The sequence below is a fragment of the Sphaeramia orbicularis genome, chromosome 12 (assembly GCF_902148855.1).
Source record: "Sphaeramia orbicularis chromosome 12, fSphaOr1.1, whole genome shotgun sequence".
Taxonomy (NCBI): domain Eukaryota; kingdom Metazoa; phylum Chordata; class Actinopteri; order Kurtiformes; family Apogonidae; genus Sphaeramia; species Sphaeramia orbicularis.
The window spans coordinates 48,023,896-48,039,575 of record NC_043968.1 but is presented as its reverse complement, the minus strand read 5'-3'; positions in this window follow the sequence as shown (position 1 = coordinate 48,039,575).

The window sequence follows — 15,680 nt, the reverse complement described above, 5'->3', positions numbered from 1 at the left end:
AACTGGAACAATCACAGCAGGATAGCCATTGCTCTGCCAATGGCTCTCACTCAGGTGCAACTTTACAAATTACAAAAATACAGAAAAAATAAACAAAAAGTCCAATAAGCATTGCCATACACATATTAAGTCAAAACTAGTACTAACACAATAACCCCGCTGAATTTTTGAGCATAAAAATAACACATTTACAAATAGTACCCACTACCCATAATGCACTGCGGCAAACATGCCACAATATTAACTATTTTGCTGCACGGAGATTCTGTCGCTCGCTGCCTGGAGAGTTAGCGGATAGTAAAGCATGTCAGTTTCACTTTCACTTACGCTCCAACAATCACGCTACCTGCCCCCAATCACAGACCGCTATGCCCCCGCTCCAACAATCACTATTAGCAACTGTTAACCCACATGTCCACCAATACCTAATATTAGACTATTATGCAGTATTTTAAAGTTGTGTAAATTATCTTTGAGATAAACAAAATGCAACTGTTAATTCACGTGTCCACCATTATGTAATATCAGACTATTATATCCTGTGTATCTCAATGTTTTTACTTCATATATCAGTTATTGGCCAATGTATCGGATATCTGCTTTTCTTTTAGCCCCAGTATCGGTATCAGCCCCAAAAATCCAGTATCAGTCAGGCTCTAGTTCAGAGCATCTTAATTTTGCAATAACAATGTGGTTTAACAGCTCCGCTGCTCAAGAGAGGAATCATCCAACTAGTTCTGTAAATCAAAGCACAAAAACCATCTGTCATGAGCGCTTTCATTCACCATAATCAAAAAATCCTGGTGGATGTTCATTACTACATAACAGTTATTGTACAACTTGGCTTAGTTGTTGATTGAATTGGTCAGAGATGAAATTTTATCAGCTAAAAGGCAGGATGTCATTTATTGTTTCCATGTATGTTCATTCTTCTGTATTCAGTGTGATGCACTACTGTGTCGCTGAGTCCATGAAATGTATCCAATGCCATTCTAACACTTTCCATGCAATTTCAAAGTGCAACAGAAGTGGATGTACTGTAGAAGTAAAGTTACAATTCTTATGTGTGTGAGAAAAAAATTAACTTTGGTTGTTTAGTTCCCACCGCATCTGTAAAACCAGATCTCTATGGATTACCCTGATATGGAGTAAGGATTTTATGAGTTGTTTGACATCTTCAGATTTCCTGTTTTGTTTATCAGCCGTCTGTCAGTGCTGTCCAGTTGAGGGGATGGTAAATAAAGTATCAGTGTATGTCACTACAGCAGAGCACAAAGTGAAGTGATGCAGTCCTGGAAATGGACCAGAAGCCTTAATAGTATTTACAGTACAGATGGATGGGTTCAACCCCCTCTGAACCCTTAATGATGTCTGTCAATGCAAAGAAGCAAAGAGGCTCTGCTGTTGTTGACTGTTTCGACCAGGAAATGGGTTTTATGGCTCCATGATGTCGGCAGGTGGTCTGTATATGGTGTGTGTATTTATTTATTTATTTATTTATATTTTTTATTTATTTATTTTTTGCACATATGACAGTCACTTTTGTATACATACATTTAGATTATTTATAATTTATATTTATATGATCTATTTTCTTTCTTTTTTTTTTTTTTTAACTTGTCTTGTCCAGCATCATAACAGCAGAATGGTAGTCTGGCTCATTTTGGTGCTGAAATTTTCTTTGCCAAGGGAAACTTAAAGTATATGAGGCTCCCCTTGATATTCTACTGTCTTTATTATGAGTTATGTTGAACCACATTTCGATGCCAGACCTGACAGGGGGGGGGGGGGGGGGGGGGGGGGCAAGGAAGAAGAAGGTGGCGAAGACCCTCACATGAAAATATCCACAATACAAACACTAACAACCATGGTGATAATTATAATGGTAACAATAACTAGAACAAAAATTGAGTAAACTGGGCAGAAGAGAAAGGAAAAAAACAAACAAAATTACAATACCAAATAAATAAATAAGACCTGTGTGACGGCCCCTGCTTAGGTTATGACACTGTTAAATGAGGAATATAGGAAAAGAAGCATCAACAGAATATCATAAACAACGACCGCCTAAATCATACCAGCAACAGATCTACAAACATCAGTTGTTCACATTAATGTAAACTTAACCACATTAATCTTATTTATTATATATTATAAAAACAGATAGATAGATAGATGATAGATAGATAGATAGATAGATAGATAGATAGATAGATAGATAGATAGATAGATAGATAGATAGATAGATAGATAGATAGATATCTTAAATACACCCCCTCAAGCTGATCGATATCAGGGTCCTGCATGTAAAGATTGGCTCCCTATAGATTAATGTTATATTTGATCTCAAACAGCTGGTACATTCCCAAACTTTATCTCAAAATGTGTAATTTATGTTAATATTGAATGAAATAATCTCACCTCTGACCAAAGTGCTGAAAGCTGACTTCCTCAGTGGAAAACCAAGTGTTCTCCACTGACAGCAACACCTGAATCCAAATGTGCACAATGTGGACGGGCAGAATGAGCTCTAGTTGGCGATGATATTCTGTATTCCATTGCTGACTTCAGTGCATAGAGTGGCTACGTGAGTTCGCAAGGGTGCGGAGGTGTGAGACTGCCTAAAGGAGATGGATGTGACAGCCTTCCACTACAAGCCTCCATTTGGCAGCAGCTACCAAAACTGACACGAAAACTATAGGAGGTACATTATCACCTGTTAGATTATTGTAGGTTATCATCACTTTTGTCATCAATCATCATAAAAGAGAAAGAATCTGAATGAAGAATATCTGATTCTGATGTATACATGTACCCAGATTCTCAATCTGTTGTACATTAAGGAAAGAGAAATGAGGTTTATTCTTTAAAATGTAGTCACAACAGAAGATACACCAACTTCTGTGGTTTTGTTTTTTTTTTTTTTTTTCAAATCCCAAACTGTAACCCTGGGAAAAAAAATTGAGATTGGTCCAAATTTCGAGACGTGAACCTCATTGAAAATCGCTGGAATGTGTTCAAGAAGAGGATGGATGGTCACAGGCCGACAGAAAGCAGAGATGCTGCAAGCATTTCTGCTCCACAAGTGGCATAAAACACCCACCAGCAATGTGGAAAACTGGCAGAAAGCATGCCAAGACCCCAAAGCTGAAAATCATGGTTATTCCACCAATATTAACTTTTAAACCTTCCAGTTATTGTGTTTAAAACTGAATATGGACTTCTTTTCTTTAATCACTCAGTGTCTACACATGCTTTCTTATTTGGATTACTTGGCATTTTCTGCATACAAATGTTAAATGACAACATTGTTATTTAGAATTTGGAGTATATATTTCAGCTAAACACAGCCACTTTATTACAAACACACAGTAAAACTCAGCTTTATCCTTTTTACATTTTCTTTTCTGATGCATCCAACTGCATTTGTTATCACATTCACAGTCAGTTTGGAAGAATTCTCTGAATGTTTGGAATTGGGACAATCTGTGAAATCAACATTCCAGACACTAACTGGGAATAAACTGGACTCTTGTCAGTTTTCAATGGCATGAGTCAAGTGATTCACATTCAGCTATACTGTGTAAAGTAACTGTGTGTACATGAACTCATCATCATTATCATATCTTATGGTGCCAATGCTGAATCTAGTCCTGGGCAGTGCGTTTACTTCCTGAGGGTCTTGGTTGGACCAGTGAGGACCAAACGGGCACCAATGCAAGATGTGTTCTATTGACTGAGCCACTGCACCACAGGGGCATTCAGGGTTGGTGGTAAATCCCCACCTGTGGCAGCTGTCACTTTCGGCCAACCTTTACTCTTGTCCTATTCAGTGCAACCCAATCCCTCCTGAAGAGGGATGTATATTAACTAAGACATAGTTACTGATGGATGGCAAACTAAACCAAGAGAAGCTAGGATATAGGCCTCATTTGTTGTTTAAGTCTTTTTCCAAATAAACTGCCTTTTAAAAACATTTTAACTGGGTCAAAGATTCAATATGGAGGATTTGTTCTTAAGAATCTGTGTTGTGCTGGTGTATTTTGGACATTATCTGACTCCATTAGGGTTGGGAATCTTAGTTGTAAGGCTGATACGATACGCATCTTGATACAGCATCTCCGATCTGATTTATTAAAGATATGTGTATGGCATCTCACGATGCGATGCGATACAATTCACACCCAAATCACGATACAGAGCAATTTAGCACATTCTGATTGAACATATTCATTCTGCTGAAAAAAAAAAAAAAAAAATATAATATATATATATATATATATATATATATAATATATATATATATATATATATATAGATATATATACATATATATATATATATATATGCAGTGCAATTCAATGAGCTTGATTTTTTTTATCAAATAAGACCATGACTTTTTACAAAGTGTCTTTAGTTCAGTTTCAGAACACATGCCTCACATTCAGTCATGTGAAAAAGTTAGGACTTTGTTTCCAAAGTTTTCTCTGCATGTTTCTATCACTCATTCTTGCTCCCTCGTCAAATCAGTTTGTAATCTGATGTATTTGTAACGTAAGTAAAACAGAAAAAGGTTCTGTCACTTTAAGAGACACCTGCACAAGGTATTTTGGGATGCGCTGTTGGATATGTATGTCACTGTTTAAGGAAGTATCTGCGGTATGTACTGCAGTATTCAGTACAGTTGACATAGTAAGAAGTACACGTTCAGAAACCCCATGTGGTCACCTTCCTTCTAAGTCTGTCAGATTCAGATACAGACATTACAGTATTCATCCGCAGCGCTTGTGCCACAGTCCATCCACGGAGCTCAGACTGTTAGTGTGCAGTGAACACATCCGTGAATCCGCGGCGTACGTCAATGTGGGTCTGAAGAAAAGAAAAAAACTTTACCCAAATAAATAGTAACACTTTTAAATGTAAGTGAAAATATATCCTATTGAACGGATCAAATTTTATCGATTCAAACATTCAATAACCAATGCATCATGATATCATTCCAAACTTTGCATTCACTCGCAGCTTCTCTACCTGTGCACTCAGATCGTGCCCACGCATGTTGGCGTATCAATGCGCATCGGATAATCTTCCCATCCCTAGACCATTGATAAGTTAACAGTAACTAGCGTGGCACACTGTTGCAGCTGTAGAAGAGCTGAAGTGAAAAATAGAAGGATTTAGGAACAAACCTTTGGATTTCCTGAGATTTCTTCCTCTTTCTTTAAATGTATTGTTCCTTATTTTGACAGGTAAACCCCCAGCCTTCTTGGGGTTTTGATTAATTCCATTTTGTTTTATTTGTAAAGTCTTGTGTTTACTTGATTGTTTTTACTGCTTTGTGAGGTTTAACCACAGATTATTGTTCTTTGTGGGTCTTTTTTTAGGTGTTTCCCTATGGCGTCAAGATGAGGACAGATAACATTGCACACTTAGGTGAAGCGCGAGTGAAGTTTTGTAAACCAAAATAAATATTTTTTTAAAAATGCACCTACACAATTTCTTATGCTCCTACAACCCTGTTTTTTGCTTTTACAAAATTTTTCTGCAGTTACAAAACATTGTGGCCTCTTTTTGATGTGGGGACATAGTTAGATGAGAGGCATGTCCAGATCTGGAACCGCTTCAGATAACAGAACCAACTTCACTCTGCCGGATAATAATAACTGGTGTCATTTAAGGTGAAATAGACAGTACGATGGTACTTCGCAGTCACTCCACTGTGGTAAATGAGGCGATGTCTGTCCATCACCACTAGCTTGCTGTTCCTGTCTGGACCAGGTTTGGACACATGTCTCATCTAACCACACCCCCCGGTCGAAGAGAGGCCACAATGTTTTGTAACTGCAGAAAAGTTTTGTGACCGTGCAGAAAGTTTTGTAAACACAGAAAACAGGGTTGTAGGAGCAAAATAAGATTTGTAGGTGCATTTTTAAAAAGAAATATATGTTTTGGTTTACAAAACTTCACTTGATTTACAATATTTCACATACATGTACAATGTTTTCTGGCCCCATCTTGATGCCATATTTCCCTTACTGTCTTACTTTATCACTGTTTTGTTCTACATTAGCCAAGCTAGTTTAGTTTGCATAGGTGATCATTTTCTGTAGTTTGTTAATCAAACTGTGACCTTCCCTTGTTTCTTACAACCTTTTTTATTAGTACTTTGCTTTAAGTTACAGGTTTGGCAAGAGCAGGAGGCTGCACAAATTAGATGAAAGTGGCTGCCTCATAATTTTTCATGCAGGAATATCTTCCATTTGTGTAGTGGGAGGCCTCAACACGGTGCCTACTTTCCTTACAAATGACACTCAGCTTCATAAAGTGAAGTACTAGTGAGAAAATATTACACATATACAGGAACAATAGATGAAAACAAATATTTGTGGTAAGAAAGGGAAAAAAAAACTGGAAAAAAAAAAAAGCTGAATTTCAGCTTCCTCCAGGACCTCCACCATAATCCAAACCAAACGCAAACCTGTGGCTGGTTTATAGTGATTAACTAGTAAGTGAACAGATTATCTCCTATGTCAATGTCCACAGACATTGGCAAAATAGAGTAACAAAGAATAGGCCACATTTTACAGTATAACAATATAAAGTGGATATAATGAAAATGAGCTTTGATAAATGCCTTGGCTACCATGTCAACAGATTCAAGGATTGGGTTTCAAGAATCATTCTAATTGTTTAAGCATTCAGGAACAAAAAAATTATAAGTTGTGTGAGGTTTTGAAAACAGCTGATTGACAACTATCATCATGCTCATCAACTCTAAACAGAAAGGCTGTGTCATCAGGACCTATAAACAGTATATGAAAATTGCATAAAGTTGTGATAAAACTGACTTCATCAGTTTTATCATTAACAATGATAGAACCCATATCAGTCATCCTATTAAGCTGCTAATGCAGGTTCAGCTGTTCAGTAATCAGCTGATAACCACTGCTGTAGGGAGACTGGGGATGGTCCAAACAACATACCAACACATTTTCATTTCTCTATGCCTGTCCAAAACCACCAATTTTTTCTGTCATTTTGGTCAAATCTCCTCTCTCTACGATAAAAAAAACAGTCATTTTCAATTATTTTCGCAGGCATCAAGCGAGTCCTCTGCTCTATTTCTTACATTTCCAACATCCTTTGTACTGAAGTAAGGGAATTAGAAGAACATAATGTCATGGCTGCAGGCAATGAAAGAACTGACTGACCCAAACATGATGAGAATTAAAGTTAAGACGTAATTAGACCAAATAACCAACAGTCTCAAGGTCCATATTGTGAATGAACAATACACCTGAGATGAATCACAGCCATAGCTATAGCGCTTCATTTTTAGTCCAGATGGAACAAGACACTGCCATGAACACAGTGTGTACTAGTGAGTAACCCATACTCAGTTCATTATAAATTGTTTTTTACTGGTAAGATGGGAAGAGCAGGCTGACTTCCCACTGATTTATTTTTCACCTTCTGTGCCGTTTTAGACACTTACTGCCTTGAGCAACTGTTGGTCAAAGAGTTGCCGTCAGGACACTAAAAATCAAATTACTATTGGCATGTTTACACCAAAGATTTAAAGGTTGAGGACTGTAAGAAACCACCCCTACCAGGCAAACCAGATCTTAAAAGAAAGATTCAAATGGAGAGGGTTCAGCTTCAGCATTAACTAAAGCTTTGTCCATGTAAAAAAAAAAAAAAGAAAAAAAAAAAAAAGACACAAATCTGTGCTTAACCTTCCAATTTTTCCTTGACTCTGACCATTTCTGTCCATTCTCCTCTTTTCCTGGTGTACTGATGTTGCAAGTATAAAAGTGAAGGTGAGTGGGTTCAAAGATACAACTTATACTTTATCTTGGAAAATCATTTAAGGTAGAAAGGTTCAGCTTGGTACTACTGGTGCTTACAGCTATGTGTTTCTGTATCTGTGAGCAGATTTGCAAAAAACAGCTGCACCTGTTGTATGGAGGCTAACATAGGCCAAGGAGGAACCTGGATTGATCACACACTTGTGTGACAACACAACCCATGGTTCTTCCTGATGAGGTGGCTGCAGTTATAATGCTGTTCCACCCTTGGCCATGTTTTTTCCACATCAGGATGGCGACAGGAAACTCCACCACACGGTAACTCAAACAAAGAAACCAAGAATTAAATAATAAAACATAATTTAATGGTCACCCTACACTGTTATGTATGTGCACCTCAGTGGCGATTTCTCACAGACTGCAAGGGAGGCCCGGCTTCCCCTAAAGTTACGAAAATTAAATGGTTAAATATGTTCGCTTGTGTTGACATTTTATTGACTACAAATGTGTTAGAACACGTTCATCTTAAAGATGAGTTCGTTCAAATCAGCTTTATCACAAATCAACGGACGCGATGTTGTTCACTTCTCATCCATTCCCGTTGCGCTGTTTTCTCATACATCTCTGCTCAGTGCATTTGTCCGTAGCTGCGGGCGTCTCTGGGCTTCAATGGGACTGAGTGGAACAGTTTTTTTCATTGCCTCAAAACTGGACGGTAATTGGATAAATGCCACGATGTTGTCCCGCCCCGGACGCCAGGCGTCTCTGGGGGTGAATGGAGCTGTGGGCGGAGCTTGGCCGGGCTGGACGCCAGAATCCCACGTGCTGATTGGAGGATCGGTCGAAAGGCTGAACCCCGTTTGATTGACAGTTTTCAGATCTACTCCTTCACTGACACAGTTCAGTTTAATACCGTCACACATTCTGCTGTGAAATCAAGAGAGAAATCACTACGAAATTACTCGTTCATTTCTTGCACTGTAAATAAAACACACTCATTGTACTTCCTTGTTTCAATTTAACATAATTTCACTGTTTTCTTGTTTCAGTTACATAATTTAATCATTTCTTGTTCGAGTTTAATATCGTTTTGTAGATAGTTAAATCAATGAAACTGTCGGCTAGGTCGGAGTGAAAGGAGCATCTCTTGTTTAAAAAGGCTGAAGTCTGACACCACAACACAATGGGCCAAGGCAATCTAAGCAGAGAGGACACTGGTCCAGTCCCTGGAAAAGACGCCTACTTGGTACGATAAGGTTACTAACCATTTTCTTAAAAAGGAACGGAGGGCCGAATGTATGTTTAAATAACTGACTTTTTTTTTTTTTTGATGTAAGCCGATAATGAGCTTCCCCTGTCTGAAGACGAGCAGCCGCCACTGGTGCACCTATACAACAGTGTATGATTAAAGCAGTTGTTCCCAGCCTTTTTTGGCTTGTGACCCCATTTAACTTCACAAATTTCTAGTGACCCCAGACATTCAAAACGGAGACATTTTTTTTGCTAAAATTAATTTGTTTTTGATCATGTAATAGTTTGCTGTACTATGTTGCAAATCAACATTCATTTTAGATGATATTTAGTCTATATAAAGTATATTATTACGGACGGAGGCAGAAAAGCCAGGTGTAAATTACTGCACAAAGTGAGAATTTTATTTTCCTTGGTCAGGATATGTACAGTCAGTCCAGCTTGGATTTACAAGGCTGACAATTAATACTGAACAAACAAGAACTCAAACTATGAATTATGAAAGAGCTGCAGCATCTGAAACTGACCACAATGAACATCTGAAAGATAAACAGTACCACAGTGCTTCAGTTTCAGCTTCACAGTTTGTCATGTCTTTTATGGATTGTGATTGTCTCTCGCAACTCACCACATATTTTTTATTAGTAAGTTGTTGTTTTTTTAAATTTTTATCAGTTACTAGAAATTTCAGGTGACCCCATTTGAATTCAAGGTGACCCCAAGGTTGAAAAAACACTGGATTAAAATAAAGAAATACAAAATAAACTAAACTGTGTATGTTAAATGACTGACTGCAACTAAAGACCATGTGCTGCTAACAAAACTTACAGAAATAATGAGATAAAAAACTAATAAGGTTATAGTGTGTTTGTAGAGACGTTACCATGTGTGGCTGCGTCCATCACATACATGCAAGACTATAAGACTCATATTTTGACGCTAAATATCTCACGTCTACGTCAAAAGAACTGTGTTTTAATGGACAATACTACCTGATAATGAGGCTATCCCAGTTTTGACTGTATTAAGGATAAAATGTTTATATCTGGATACTCATATCCTTGTATAGATGGTAAATATTAGTATCCTGGTCACATATTACTGCTGCTGTTTGCTAGAAGTGCCTGTGATGTTTACAATAATGTGGTTGTTTAAGCTCACATTTCAGGAGTTGCTGTGTATCTTTAAAGTCACTGTGTTTACAGAAAATGAGGACACTTCAGTTTATAGCAGTCTAAGTACTGTTATATGACAACATCGTGCCATGGATTTGTCTTTCTGATATTCTACTGCCACAAGATTAGCAGGTAAACATGTCCTCTAGCTGTTATTCTGTCACTGCCACTGCTGAGGATGAGAATGATGAGGATCTGCAGCCGTGACTGATGACAGAGGGTTGTCATAATGGAGTTCAGCGGCTGGTTTTAATGTTAATCCACATGGCAGTGTTTCTGTCATGTTTTCCACTGTGGCCTGACTGGTTATACTGTTCATGTTGAGGGAACTGACATCCAATTGGTTTAATACAGACTCAAAACAGACAGCATTCTGGTGTTTTTCCCATTTAATCTACTGGCTATATTTTTTTCAATACTCTCTGACTCCAATGCTTTTACTTCTCTTGCATCATTCAGCGCAGTAATCCACTGTCAGAAATCAGGATAAGATGGAAACATGTAACAGTACTCTGGGTACTTATCAAAATACTCCCACTAGGTCCGGATTGAAAATCAGGATGTGATGTTTACATGAGTGAAACACAAAGAGGGCATCCACCTGCTCCAAAAACCCTACAATATCCAAGATGCTGCATGTAAACACCAATGAAACCCTTCAGTCAAACCAAACCATTTATTTATTTATTTTATTTAACCAAAAAGCAAAGCTCATTGAGATTAAAAATCTCTTTTCTAGAGTGCCCTGGCCAAAACAGCAGCAGCTGAAGTTACACAAAATAGAAATCACAGCTATACATCAACAATAAAAATATACATAAAACTATGGTGGATTACAAGGGCCAAACACATTGCAACGGCCCAATGCATGTCAGAGAAAACAGCTGCAAGTACAGAAACGATGCAAATTCACAAACTCAAACTCAAGTCTAACCAGGCGCAAAAAGAGGAACGTGGTGCAAATGAAAAAATGCTCCCCAAGACACAAAAACACATGCACCTGCAAACAAAAAATGCTGCATAACCAGTCTCTACAGCAGAAGGGCTCCAAACCTGTAGGGGGCGCTGTCAGCAGAACAGCTCAATGCATAGACACACAGGATAGAGAGAGATGGAGAACAGCTGACTGACAGGGTTTCAAACTACAGTGGGAACAAATTGAAGTCACGGTGCAGTGCGGCAATGTGACTTTTATTTGATTATATTTGACACTAGTCTGTTGTCTATAAATGCTGCCCCCTACAGGTTTGGAGCACTTCTGTTGTAGTGACTGATTATGCAGCATTTTTTGTTTGCAGATGTTTCTTCCTTTACGTCATTTCTTTATTGCAGAGCATTTGATGATTATACATTTGTTTTTGTTTCTTGCAGCAGATTTTTTCATTTGCACCACGTTCCTCTTTTTGTACCTTGTTTAGGCTTGTGTTTGAGTTTGTGAATTTGCATCGTTTCTGTACTTGCAGCTGTTTTCTCTAACTGAGACACATTGGGCAGTTGCAATGTGTTTGGCCCTTATCAGCCACCGTATAAAACACAGTAAAAGTCAGTTTTATAACCATACATAAATCACTAAACTAAGAACATACATATGAAACACCATCAATCATTTAACAGATACTAAAAGTATAACAACTGTTGTATGTATCTTACGTTAAATGGAAGTTGAATGTGTGACTTTAAATCTCGCTCCAAAAAATCTTACATCATCAATTAACCATAAATCATAAATCATGAACCAAAATGGAAAAGAAGAAGAGGAAATGTAATGTTATAAGTTGCTTGCTTAATCTTTGCATTACAAGTTCTTTTGCTTGAAGAATCTTTTATTTTTGCAGATCTAAGTTGTCATATTCTGATTTAATTTTTAACTGTATTTTGTATCCTGTACTCCTGTACATGTACTGAACATTCAGTGAAAGGTTTGATTTGTGTGGGTGTGTGTGTGGTGTGTGTGTGTGTGTGGGTGTGTGTGTGTGTGGTGTGTGTGTGTGTAGTTTTGATGAACTCACACCTGCCTGTGCTGAACTTGGAGAAAAGGTCAATTGCAACGAGAAAGATCTAATATTTTATAGCTTTAAAGTAGTTGTGGTAAAGAGAGTCGAGCAAAAAAGCCAGATTATGAACTAAGGGATTTTTGTGGGAAAGAAATGCTAGCCTAAAAGTGCAGGTGTTAAGCAAGAGCTGTGCACATGCAAAAGCATATGCTTTTTTAGAATTAGCTTATGGAGTGACTGACATGTTCTGCCGAGTAAACTATCATTAACCAATAATAAGCGTACGACGAATGACATTGAATAGTGGGAGTCTCCAAGGGTCACTAAAGACTAAAAAGTAATAAAGGAAATTCTTTTTTTGGTGGGCTTTCTTTTTCTTTTTCTCTCTGTGATGAAATGTGTGTTTGATGCTAGATTCTTTTTTTTTTTTTTTTTTTTTTTTAATTTTTTTTTTTTTTTTCCTGAAGCAATAAATCAAGCTATTGTTTTAACTTTTTAAAACCTCAAACCTTCTTTTTTGGTGAGTTTCCTTTCTCCTGGTTTGGTCCGTCCATCCAAAATATAAGTGTTGAGTTAATTTTAAATTACGCAACCCCCCTCTGGTAAGCAGCCTAAATGGAATAGTGACAGAGCCACCGTTGGTCCAAACAATCTCTAGAATACGCAGCTTTTTGTCCAAGATAACCGGAGATTTTTTGGTACCAACATGGTTTAAAGATAAAGAAACTAAGGCAGTAGTTCATTAACCGAAATAAATTGGGGTTTGTGAGACTTAGCTTGCTTTGTGTTGACACAACAATGTTCCTTAAAAGGAGACTGATCTCATGAAATCGCATTGTATGTCATGCCAGTTCCTACGACATTTGACATGCTATATGTACACATTTTTTACCTTTCGCATGTTATTCAACATAATAATAATAATAATAATAATAATAATAATAATAATAATAATGGATTACATTTATATAGCGCTTTTCTATGAATGCATACTCAAAGCATACAGTGGATACATTTTTCATTCACTCTTACATTCTCCCTCTGGTGGTGGTAAACTACATTTGTATCCACAGCTGCCCTGGGGCAGACTGATGGAAGTGTGGCTGCCAATCTGCATCCACGGGCCCCTCCAACCACCACTGAACATTTATACACATTCATACACCAGTGTGAGTAGCAGCACTAGAGGCAAGGAGGGTGAAGTGTCTTGCCCAACGACACAACAGCACATGACTGGAGCGGGATTTGAACTGCCAGTCCTTCGGTTATTGGACGACCCGCTCTACCATCTGAACTGAGGCCGCCCCAACGTCATTTGTCAATTTACGCCAAGATCTCCGGTTCACAAACCCTAACCCCTAACCATAACTGTCAGTACATGGTATTTTGTCATGTCTCGTCAGATGTGTTAATCATGTTAATGTTCATGTCTCGTCTTAGGTTTTCAGTGTCTTGTCCTTGTTTGATCAATCACTTTATGTTAAGTTAGAGTTGTTCACATTTTGTCCTGTCTTGCACTTCCTGCTTTATTTTGTACACATCTCTTCCCTCTTGTTTCAGACTAGGGCTGCACGATTTTGGCCAAAAGAAAAATCCCGATTTTTTCCTCTAAAAACTCGATTTTCGATTTTGATTTTGATTTTGGGTAAAACTACAAAAGACAACAGAAGTCAGCATGTCGTTTTCGTGAGCAGCCCACAATGCAAGGCATTGCTGTGACCTCAAATCTGTGATGGTATCACGTGATGAACCCACAGAAGTTTATTCTTTCTTAATTAAATCTTTATTGAATGAAGTAGAGTATACAAACAATGTATATGTCAGGGTAGAGACTGCGATCTGGTAGGATCGGCGATTCTACCAGTAGAGACTCCAATCGTAGTCTCTACCAGTAGAGACTCCGATCGTAGTCTCTACCAGTAGAAACTCCGATCGGAGTCTCTACTGGTAGAAACTCTGATCCTACCAAACATTTAATAGGATCGGAGTTTCTACTGGTAGAAACTCCGATCCTACTGGTAGAAACTCCGATCGGAGTCTCTACTGATAGAAACTCCGATCTTACCAATAGAATTGCCAAATGCAAAGTTAATGTTGAAATTCCAAAGGTTTTGAGAAATTGTTGTCATTTTATATTTCACAAATGGTTTTAATATTTGGTGCTTTCCATAAATTATTTATATTATTGTGAGCGTGCTGAGATTAAAGTGAACTACATACTGTGATATTAAATGCACATGTTTTATGAATTTTCATAAAATATTGCCTTCTATTTGTGAAATATACAATGACAACAAAAATGCACCTGGGATGTGTTTCAGTACCCTGTATAATGTGTATATTTGTTTATATCATACTTTCATTTGATTACAATAAATGTTGGTCATTTGGGCCTTACATGATATTTTATGTTTGTTTTCATTTATTAATTTAGTTATTTTCAGCAACCTCATATAAGCACAAAATATTCAAACTATATGTGTACAATGACCACATCTGGACTTTTTAGTTAGTCTCAGCACGCTCACATAATATATAAATAATTTATGGAAAGCACCAAATGTTAAAACCATTTGTGAAATATAAAATGACAACAATTTTCTCAAAACCTTTGGAATTTCAACATTAACTTTGCATTTGGCAATTCTATTGGTAAGATCGGAGTTTCTATCAGTAGAGACTCCGATCGGAGTTTCTACCAGTAGGATCGGAGTTTCTACCAGTAGAAACTCCGATCCTATTAAATGTTTGGTAGGATCAGAGTTTCTACCAGTAGAGACTCCGATCGGAGTTTCTACTGGCAGGATCGGAGTTTTCTACCAGTAGAGACTACGATCGGAGTCTCTACTGGTAGAATCACCGATCCTACCAGATCGCAGTCTCTACCCTGACATATACAACAAGAAAATAACATAAGTTTGCCAGGGGGAATACGCTATAATACAATGTTCAAATCAGAGTAAATACTTATGTTTTTTATACCTGCCTTTTTGTTTCCAGATTTATCTAACAGCTTTAAATAAAGTTCAACATCTTTCAAAAAATAAATAATATTTGGTTTTGTGTTACAGAACTTACATTTGTGAATGAAAAATTTAGCAAGAGACAAAATTAATTATATATATATATATATATATATATATATATATATATATTATATGTGTGTGGTGTGTGTGTGGTGTATATATATTATATATATATATATATATCTATATAATTTTATTTTATTTTTATTTTTTCCTGGGTATCTGGGCCCACAGAAGTGATACCAGTGTAAGTCAGTGACAGGCATCAGTCGTGCATGCGTGGACCACGTAATATGAGTGATCCACATGCGGTTCTATTTAAACTGGAGGATCTGTACGTGGAACAGACCGACCCAGGACACACTGGAGTGATTCTATCTGTGGAGCTGGTGGATGTGTGGGCACAGGGCTGTGTGGGCTCCTCTG